This window comes from Nanorana parkeri, unplaced genomic scaffold, assembly GCF_000935625.1.
Source record: "Nanorana parkeri isolate BGI_ZX_2015 unplaced genomic scaffold, ASM93562v1 scaffold327, whole genome shotgun sequence".
Lineage (NCBI taxonomy): Eukaryota > Metazoa > Chordata > Amphibia > Anura > Dicroglossidae > Nanorana > Nanorana parkeri.
Window position 1 is genome coordinate 1,229,126 of NW_017306595.1, and position 9,416 is coordinate 1,238,541.

The 9,416-nt window shown below is 44.0% G+C and overlaps 1 long non-coding RNA gene across 1 annotated transcript in view; it reads right to left on the reverse strand.

Moving 5' to 3' along the window:
* Window positions 1–2,015, reverse strand: part of LOC108788475 — a 4,514-nt gene extending 2,499 nt beyond the window's left edge. The window contains exons 1-2 of the long non-coding RNA XR_001941341.1: window positions 1,980–2,015; window positions 1,857–1,887 (exon numbers count right to left, since the gene is read on the reverse strand). This is a non-coding gene — a long non-coding RNA (uncharacterized LOC108788475). The remainder of the gene's footprint in view (window positions 1–1,856; window positions 1,888–1,979) is intronic.
* Between the last annotated feature and the right edge of the window lie 7,401 nt (window positions 2,016–9,416).

The window sequence follows — 9,416 nt, forward strand, 5'->3', positions numbered from 1 at the left end:
CTAACTGGAGACTTGTCAGCAGGTGGGGGGTTTGGCCACCGGCAGGGGCCGCCCCAGGCTGGAATTGGTCTTTAGTTTTGTGCCTAGCGTCCTTCTTCTGCAGGTGGCGATATTACCCTACAGTACATGATCTCTCATCTGTTCCCCGTGTCCTTCAATGAACGGGAGAGAAATATATACATACATAGACATTAGGGCTGCAACCAACTAATCGATTAATCAATAGTGAGAAAAGTTGTCAACTATTCTCATTATCGATCAGTTGGTTGGATCCTCTAGCTCTCTCCTCCATGCTGGGAGGAGGGCACAGCAAGCAGTGGGCGGGTGCAATAGCCAGCCCAATACCTGCTGTATTACATTCAGCTGCCATCTGCGGAATCTTGCCGTTGGCAGCTGTCATTCCCTGGTTGAAGCTATTCAAGCGCCATGTGCATGCTACACAGTTAATAAAATAAATTTAGTCAGTTTTAGGCTGACAAATTCCACTGCGGGGAGGTGCATTGCACTCCCATTCATTTCAGTGGCATGTCTGTGGTTGTGTGGGTCTATCATTTTTTTTGAGGACCTGTTCAAACTAGTACAGTGCGTTAATTGCACAGTTCCCTGCGATTCCTGGTGTGGGAGGATTGTTGCATTGCCATTCATTTGAATGGCACCCCAAACGCACCTCCCACCCACAGTGTGATCGCCCGCACGGTACCACAATGCTGTGCTTTCAAGTGCAGTGCGATTGCAAAATATTGTGCCTGCAGTTTTATTTTGAAGTAAACTTTATGTTTGTAACACTGCATTTGTGTATTTTATTTTAAATTAAGGCTGGTAATTTCTTTTATCCGATCAAACAAAATTGGCCAACTCCTCGAAAATAATCATTAGTTGCAGCCCTATTACACACACACTAGTATCAGTGTTGATGACAAGTATTTGGGCGAGCTTGGTTGGTCAGCTTCTCGGCCAATCAGAAAGCCGAGCAACGCGTCATTACCTGGCGCCTGGCTTCCCGATTGGCCATAAAGCCGGCTCCATGCTTTCTCGTCACCTGGTGACGAGGGAGCATGGAGACTGCTTCCCTGCAAATCGGGAAGCCGGGTGGCGAGTCATTACACGCCACCTGGCTTCCTTAAATGGGACTTTCTGGTCTATTAACCTCCCTGGCGGTCTGATTATGTCAGTATTTTTGAATGGCAAAGCGGTACATTGTTTTGCATGGAATTTTGTTGTTTTATATTGTAGGCCTGTAATTCTTAGGAATAACTCGCTTAAATCTGTCCAAACAAGAGTCTAGTAGACATCCCAGATATGATAAAGTTTGAAACACAAAATAATACATTTTATAACATAATAATTAATTATAAAAAATAATAATATAATACATTTAATTAAATAACATAAATCAAACCAAAAACACTGAAATGTGTCCAAACAAGGGTGCAATATTACTAGACACTGCATATTGGTTTAAACATCCCGGGTATGAAAAATCGCAGAATCGTCGCTGTTGTCACTTTCAGTGTCTGATGACGAATTTCCCCAAGAATCACTATCGCTCAATTCTGCAAGTGAGTCTAAATCACTATCGCTGTGTTCTAGCTGGTCTAAAACCGCTTTTGACCTAAAGAGACGCTTTTTGGATGCCATGGACGTTCTCAAGTTTTCAGGCAGAAAGAACGGTAAAAGTGCAGGCAGGGCACTGAAAAAAAACTCTAGGGACAAAACTGAGGTGAAATGGTTTGATACAGTAATGCAATCATAACAGATTACAATTGAATTTCCAGCCGGTTACGCCCCCCCTCCCCCCCTCTTCAATACACATATTGTCTGTAGTAAATATTAGTGCATATGGACTGTGTATTTACCTGCAGTGTTGGGTCCGCAGTCCTCTCCTTGCTTTAAGAAGAAAAAAAAAAAGATACCATTTTAAAACCGTAAAAATGTTTTTTCAACAAAAGAGCAATAGTAAGAACAGAAGTGCAGGTTACCTCAGGACTGGCACACAGAAAAGCTTTTTTGGAAGGTTGAGGCTCGTTTTCTTCACTTGAAACACGGACACGTCTCTTTCTAGAGGGCGTATTCTGCATTAGCTTTGCCTCTACCTGACCAGACTGACAGGACTCAGAAGATGATGGCTTGGATGATGCAGCATTTTCAGGACTGTGCAAAAACAGATATTTAAAAAACACATTTTTACTTCTGGGCCCAAACATGGTTTACTTTAAACTAAATGAATATTTACACCCACTGGCAGCCTTAGTGTTCTATTCCAATGAAGTATAATATGCTGGTTTACCCATCTCAGGACACAGTTCAAGAACATTGCAGTTTCAGATTTAAACATTTCCTAACACACTTCTCAATCCTCATTAAGGGCTAGTTCACACCAAGCGCAGAGCAGATCCAGAGCAGGTGCAGACCGGATCAAAACTGCGTCCAATGTATTCCAATGGTATTTTGAGCTCCAGTTCACATCGCAGCGTGCAGATCCAGAGCAGGTAAAAAAAACTGCAGCTGGCCCCATTTTACCTGCTCTTGATCTGCAAACGCATCAAAAACGCATGCAAATGCCTGGAACGCACTCAAAGCCCATGTTAAACTAAAAAAAAAAGATTTAAACTAAAAGGCTAGCGTGCGTGAGCAGAAACCTGACCGGATCTGCTCTGCATTTGGTGTGAACAAGGCCTAAACCCAAAGGGGCACTCAGATGTTCCAAAACAATTAAAAGCATATTAAAACAAAAAAAAACAACTCACAAATCAGCCACCGCCAATATTCCTTGTCCTGTGGTAGCAAAGCCCGATCCCTCTTGTTGGTACAGGCAAAAAAAAGCGCACGCTGCAGTTTGATACTGGTTCTTGCAGAAACAATTGCCGCACTAACGACTGGTATCAAAAGCTGCATACTGTATATTCCCCAAGTCAAAACATGCTGCAAACACACACAGGCTCCTCGAACTCTAGCATGTTTCACCAAACGGCTTTTTCCTAGAGATTAGATTATCTCTATAAAACAGATATTCTAAGCAATGAGTCGGTTCCAGTATTGTCTTCTGAAGATTCATGACCCATCCAAACTTCCGAACAGTCAGGGTTATATGGCCCACGTAAGCTAAAACAAACTGAGGTCACAGCCAAGGCAGGCTGCAGTGCAGTGCCTGCCAGGGAGAGTAGAGTTCTAGAAAGAGCCTCCAGACACTTTTTGATGGGGTTTTTAAAAAGTGCACCCTTCACTGGTAAGGTCACAGCTTTGTTTAGATGGGATACTGCTGGATTCAGAGGGGACAGTCCACTTTTTACCAATGTCTTCCTTAAACAGGTAAAAGGCAAATATTTGCTTGGGAGGGACAAACAGCTTATCAAGGTTCATCCCACAGCGTGTGCACCAGAAATGGCTTAGGGGACAGAGCTGGGACAAGTTACAGGCTAATCCTCAGGTATTAGGAGCCCAATTTATAACTTACTTGGATACAACAAGTAGTTGCAAAGATATGTACAGTTTTAATAACACATGCCAAGATTGGTTTTACCTTCATCATTAGGGGTTTAAGGGACTTGGCCTCAGAGAAAGTCTCGGCAGCTAAAAACTCAGGGGCCACAGGCAGAAAGATAAGGATTTTGCAGAAAAAAAAGGTGAAGGTATGCTTGCGGTCTCAATGGTCAGAGCCAGCAATCAAATGTGCTAATTGGCACATAAAATCCTGCATAACTGCAGGAAAATCCTCCTTGGGCAGAGCACTGGAGGTGGCCACACCCGCTGGAGCACCATGGAACTCAACGTAGCTCTGGGTACAAAGTGATAAAAAGTGACCAGATCACTGTAGGCTGGCAGCAAGGATGAACCATGAAGAGTCCCATGTGTCTCTTGTGATCAGGAGCTGGAAGGCACCTTCTCAATACTGACTGGCGGGAAACAGTGCAAGCGAGACACTGCACCCAGCAAATGATGCCAGCGCTCAATTAGCGTTAACCCCCTCAGCAGTGAAACATAAAATTAAAAAAAGGTATCCAGCGGTCCTTATAATGAGGTAGCTCCTAAATAGTAATATGGACGTTCCGAAAAAACCCCCAAAAAAACAACAACTCCACTATATAAATGAAAGTGTAACCATCAAAACTCCAGTAACTCACCTCTGATCAGGAGTTAACATCTGGGTTGAGCTCGAGGTGATCAATACAGGTGCTGGAAGAACATCTACTGAAGCCCCATCACATGAGTAGGAGTACCCTTCACTAACTGGAATTTCAACCAAAGTAAGAATAAATGTGGTCTCTTCTCCAGATACGCCGTCTTCAACTAAACGGTCTGTAAATATACATGCACCACAAACAGATATTTGTCAAGGTTGGTAGCGAAACAGTGCATGTGATTATGTGTTATGCTCACACTGTTGAGTCCCAATAGTAACATGTCTAATATAAATCACTGTGTAAGCTGTGCTTTAACTTGTCATTATGAGGGATAGTCAAAAAATTGAGGAAATTGTGTGATAGACAACAGCAAGACAAAATAAAGACAGAGAGGAAAAGTAAGTAACGAGTGCTGGTGCAGGAGGGCAACAAAATGATGGAAGACTGGCAACTCCATAAATACATTTCAACGGTATAGTCTTTCCTCTCTAACCTTGGATTCATGCTTTTTGTATATATATCTATATAGATATATAGATCTATATAGATATAATACACACACACACAGCCTCAGACATGCTGTAAACATCATAGTCTTCACTAACAGTTTAAACTTGCAATGGGTCAAGCGGCTAGAATACAGGTCAACATCCCACTTTGTGGCATACCTGACGTGCTACAATCTTGCTCCTGTGCATCCTGTTGCATACTGGGGTGGCTTATCTGCAATGGAAAAAAAAAAAAATAGATAAAACCAAGTAAGCATACCAACATGCTACTAAAGCAGGGGTAGCAAACCTCCGGCCCTCCAGCTGTGATGGAACTACAAATCCCATGATGCATTGCAAGATTCTCACAGCCACAGACATGACTCCCGAAGAGAGATGCATCATGGGATTTGTAGTTTCACCACAGCTGGAGGACCGAAGGTTTCCTACCCCTTTAGTAAAGTGTTGAAGCAACAACAAAATAAAGCTCTTAAATCTATGTAAAAAAGCCAACTTGCTAAAACTACAGATATAATAAAATGTAATAAAAAGTTGAAGAACTATGGAAGAACAATGTTTTACAAGATGTGCATTTACATCGGTCTTCATTTTACTCCCCCCTACCCCACCCCACTTACGTTCTCTAATGGGAGGGGTACGTTGACATTCAGAAGATGAGAAGATTGCGTGGATGTATGAAGATCTGAAATGACTAGATCATTACTTTGTTCATCTGTAAATACAGAGAGGGCTCCATTTCCTTCTTGTAAATCAAGGGCATCATGACCAATTTTCACTGGCCTGTAAACAAAAGAAAAATTTCAAATTTACCCAACTATAATTCTTTACCAACCCACGGACATACTAAAAGTTTTTAAAAATACGAGCAAACTTATTGCCTTTATATACTTTCACCAGACCTTAATGACTCCATGGATGAACTAATTACTCAGGAGCAGACGTGCTTTGTTAAAGCTAGCAGATAAATGTGGAAATAATGTACGATTTGTGAGTGCTTATTGTGGTTAAAACCAGTCCCCTAGAGGAGCCTGCTGCCTGCGTGAGGAGTGACACTACAGGCGGCGCGGCCGCACATACGCACGGGCGGCCACGGAGAGAGTCCGAGTCTGACCGGACCACAGCAACAGAGACCCGCCAAATCCCGCAGTGGCATAATAACCGGGGGGGCTCCGTCCGGCGCCCCCTCTCAGCTTAACGCCCGGAGCAGACACACCGGCCGCCACCCCGGTTGTTACGCCACTGCCCTAGATGGAGCTTTTGCTGACAGTGGGGAATAATAGAGCTTTAGAGTAGACCTGTCATAAAATAAATATATAGGCTTTCCTATATAAGCAGGCCTTGTGGAAACATCAGTTGCCAACTGTGTTACGCTTTAATACTTCTGAGTCATTGGCCCAAAACGAAAGTCAGCATTTCTCATCTCTTTAATTTCTAAATCTTATTCCCTGCCAGTGACCCAAGAAGTACTGAAGCAAAAGAGCAAAACAGGATTTTTGACTTGCCTGTAAAATATGTTTCTTGGAGTACATCCTAGGACACGGAGTTGATTTTTGAATGGATGGGGTTATACTGCTACCGTCAGGTGATTGGATACTGGCAAAATCAAAACTGTTAGGACAGCCCTGTATAACCTCTCCCACGCCCACCCTGTCTCAGTTTTGTAGCAAGCAGTACAATAGTGAATAGTAGTCCATGGCCACAGGAAAGCACACGGTTTCAGATGGCCCAGGGTCCCTAGCCTTAGTATTTGACTACACAGATAAGGTCTGAAAAATTGCCATGGTGGCTACAGCCAGTTGCCTAGCAAGGCCTACAAGGGCCTTAAAGAGTACTTATAACCTCTTGTGTTCTCAAAAACCACGTGGACATCTACAAGGACAGTCGAACAACTGGGTCTACGGCAGGGACAACAATTTTTGAGGCAACCGGCTTCAATAGATTGTACAAGTAAAAGATTTTTGAGGGTGGTTCCAATCGCCATGCGACACCAGCTGTGAAAGGGGAAGATTTTGGCAGGTTTGGACAAATTTAAAGAACCCAGACTAGTGACCTTTGGCAAGGCCCATGCAGGTGGCTTTAACTGAACAAAAACACACTACATCCACAAGGACAAAAAAAAGCGCATTTGAGCTTGGAAGAGACATCCGGAGACTGGGTCTTTTCCCAAGTTCACTGAACTGGATTCAGCCCTTTTTTCTTCCTTCTCAGAATGCACACAAGCAGATGGGAAGGAGAGAGGGAAATTCTAAAGGGGAAGGAGGGGGGCCCACTTGCATCCCTGCAGTCTGATGACTCCAATAGTTTCTTCCCCATAAATTCTACCATTCTTGATCCCTTCTGAACAACAGGATATAAAAAGGGTGACCTAGAGGGTGCTGAAGAGGACCTTGAGGCAGAGAGTGAAAGGGAGAAAGAGCAAAGCATAGGGCTTGCAGAAACAGTGCCACCATTGGGGAAAGGACCCTACACTGAGCTATTTTCAGGCTGTGAGCACCCAGGGCCTCATTCCTCTCCAAATGACTCGCCATTGCCTGAGAGGGATTCTGAGTGCTCACTACTGTGGAGGTTAGAATGCGACTAGTGACCTATCACCACAGGTAGGTGTGGTGACCAGGTGTAGCGGCTTTCAGAGATCTGGCCTCCCTGTCACAGCCCTTAGCAGTATATGGCCAGCTCAGGAACCACCAGGAGAAGAACAATGTTGGGCGCATGCACAAAGAAACCTCAAAGGGACAGGTCCTTGAACCTGTACAGCATCATGCAGCAACTGCATGCACTGGGTACGGTCTGCCAAGGCTCTGCCATAGAGAAAACCAATCTTTTGCACAGGTCAGAGAGAATGCCTCCATTACTGAAGTACACTAGCAAAAAAAGGAGGCAGGCTGGGAGTGTGAGGGGTTATACAGGGCTGTCCTCACAGCTTTTGTTTGCCATGTCCTTTCACCTGAAACTAGCCTTTAAATTCCTAGATTGCGCGCCAAAGGACAAGAATTATCTCCCTGTGTTCTGTGATGTATGATCAAGAAACTAGAATGTTCAAAAAGGGTCAGCACCGCAGCGCACATTATTTTCACTTTTTTAATACTTATTATGAATGTCTGGTTACCAAGTACCATACTTGGTAGAAGTACAGATACTTTTCCAGACTAGACTAGAGAAAAACTCAAAGGTTAGGAGGCAGCTGTCATTTTTGAGGAGCATTGGCTATGTGGCTCCTGGGATTTGTGCATTATATATACACACCATTTTTTACAAATGGACCCCTAAGTCACTCTATGGATATACAAGCCAGACAAAATGTAGGCATTGGTTTCTTATTAGGGCTGTCACTGATTAAAATGTTTGTGTTCGATTAATCAAAATGTTTTTAAAAACGATTAATTTCGATTAATTATAACGCACATACAGATCCAACTACATTGGCCTATACACATACAGCACAGCAATGAAGTAATAAAATGAACTAGGATCACACTAATCCAGCACGTTATTAATCTCACGTGCCCAACTCAATATGGCCGCCGCTTGAGTGGGGCAACTCAGAATAATATTGTGCTGAATTAGTGTGATCCTAGTTAATTTTATTACTTCATTGCTGTGCTGTATGTGTATAGGCCAATGCCTTGGCTGGCGCAGAAAGTTTCTTGGGCAAACTCACCAGCCCAAGTGGCTCCGTCGGCTAACGAAGGTAAGGGGGAGGAGTCCAGTGACGTCATGGACATAGACGTCACCGGACTTCTCCCCCTTCCCTTCGATAGCCGACGAAGCCATTTGGGGACATCGACGTCACCGGACTCCTCCCCCTTCCCTTCGTTAGCCGACAGAGGCACTTGGGGAAGGGGGGAGGAGTCCGGTGACGTCTATGTCCGTGACATCACCGGATCTCCGACGGGACTCCCGGAAGCTGGCGGAGAGGTGAGTATTTCAAAATCAAAAAGATTAACGATTAATCGAGAAATTAATCGTTAATTTGCACAGCCCTATTTCTTAATACACCTTACATCTGAAACCTTTTCAGATGTGTTAAAAAAAGTGAGAAGCTGCCAACCTCGAATTTAATGTAGTGTCATCCTCAGCTGCACGAACCAAAGTGAAGGCTTCAGTTTCACAATCGGTGTTAGGTGGTAGCTGGCTCTCAGTGCTATGATCAGAATCCAAAGGCTCCCCTAACAATACAAAATAAGAGACTGTTCACTGTAGAGTAGTATTTTTTTGTAAACAAAAGAAAATGGTGTACTGTGACAGAAATTCATTGTACAAAAAAAGCCACAAAAATGCTACAGTTTAGAATGACATAAAAAAAAAAAAATGGTACAAGCGAGTCTCTAAACTCCAGGTCTGTAAATAGGATAGGTAAGAAGAGAGAAGGATCAGTCTCCAGGCTCTCCTCAACTAAAACTACTAATCTCCGCTACTAAACTAAAACCTTATCCCAAAGTAGAAACTACCAAACTTTAAAATGTAGCCTGTTTCTTTTAATGTGCCAAAATCTTGAGCCCATGCTTCATTTAGGAAAGGTTGCCACTTAACAGCTTGCCAACAGTCACCTGCCGATTATCGCAGCCACCCAAACTTTGCCAATTTAACCACCTGGAGTCTCCTGGATGCGGGTGGGCGTCTTTAGGCGTCCTTCGTGCCCACTCACGCGCACCGCAGCGATGGCCATTTACATACAAGCGGTCTGGCGCCTGTGAAGACGCCCGATCGCTTGTATGATGCAAGTAAAAGGTGCGCGCCCCCCCCCTCCCCCTAGCTCTGGTCGCTGTACCCGCCGCAATCCCGGGCG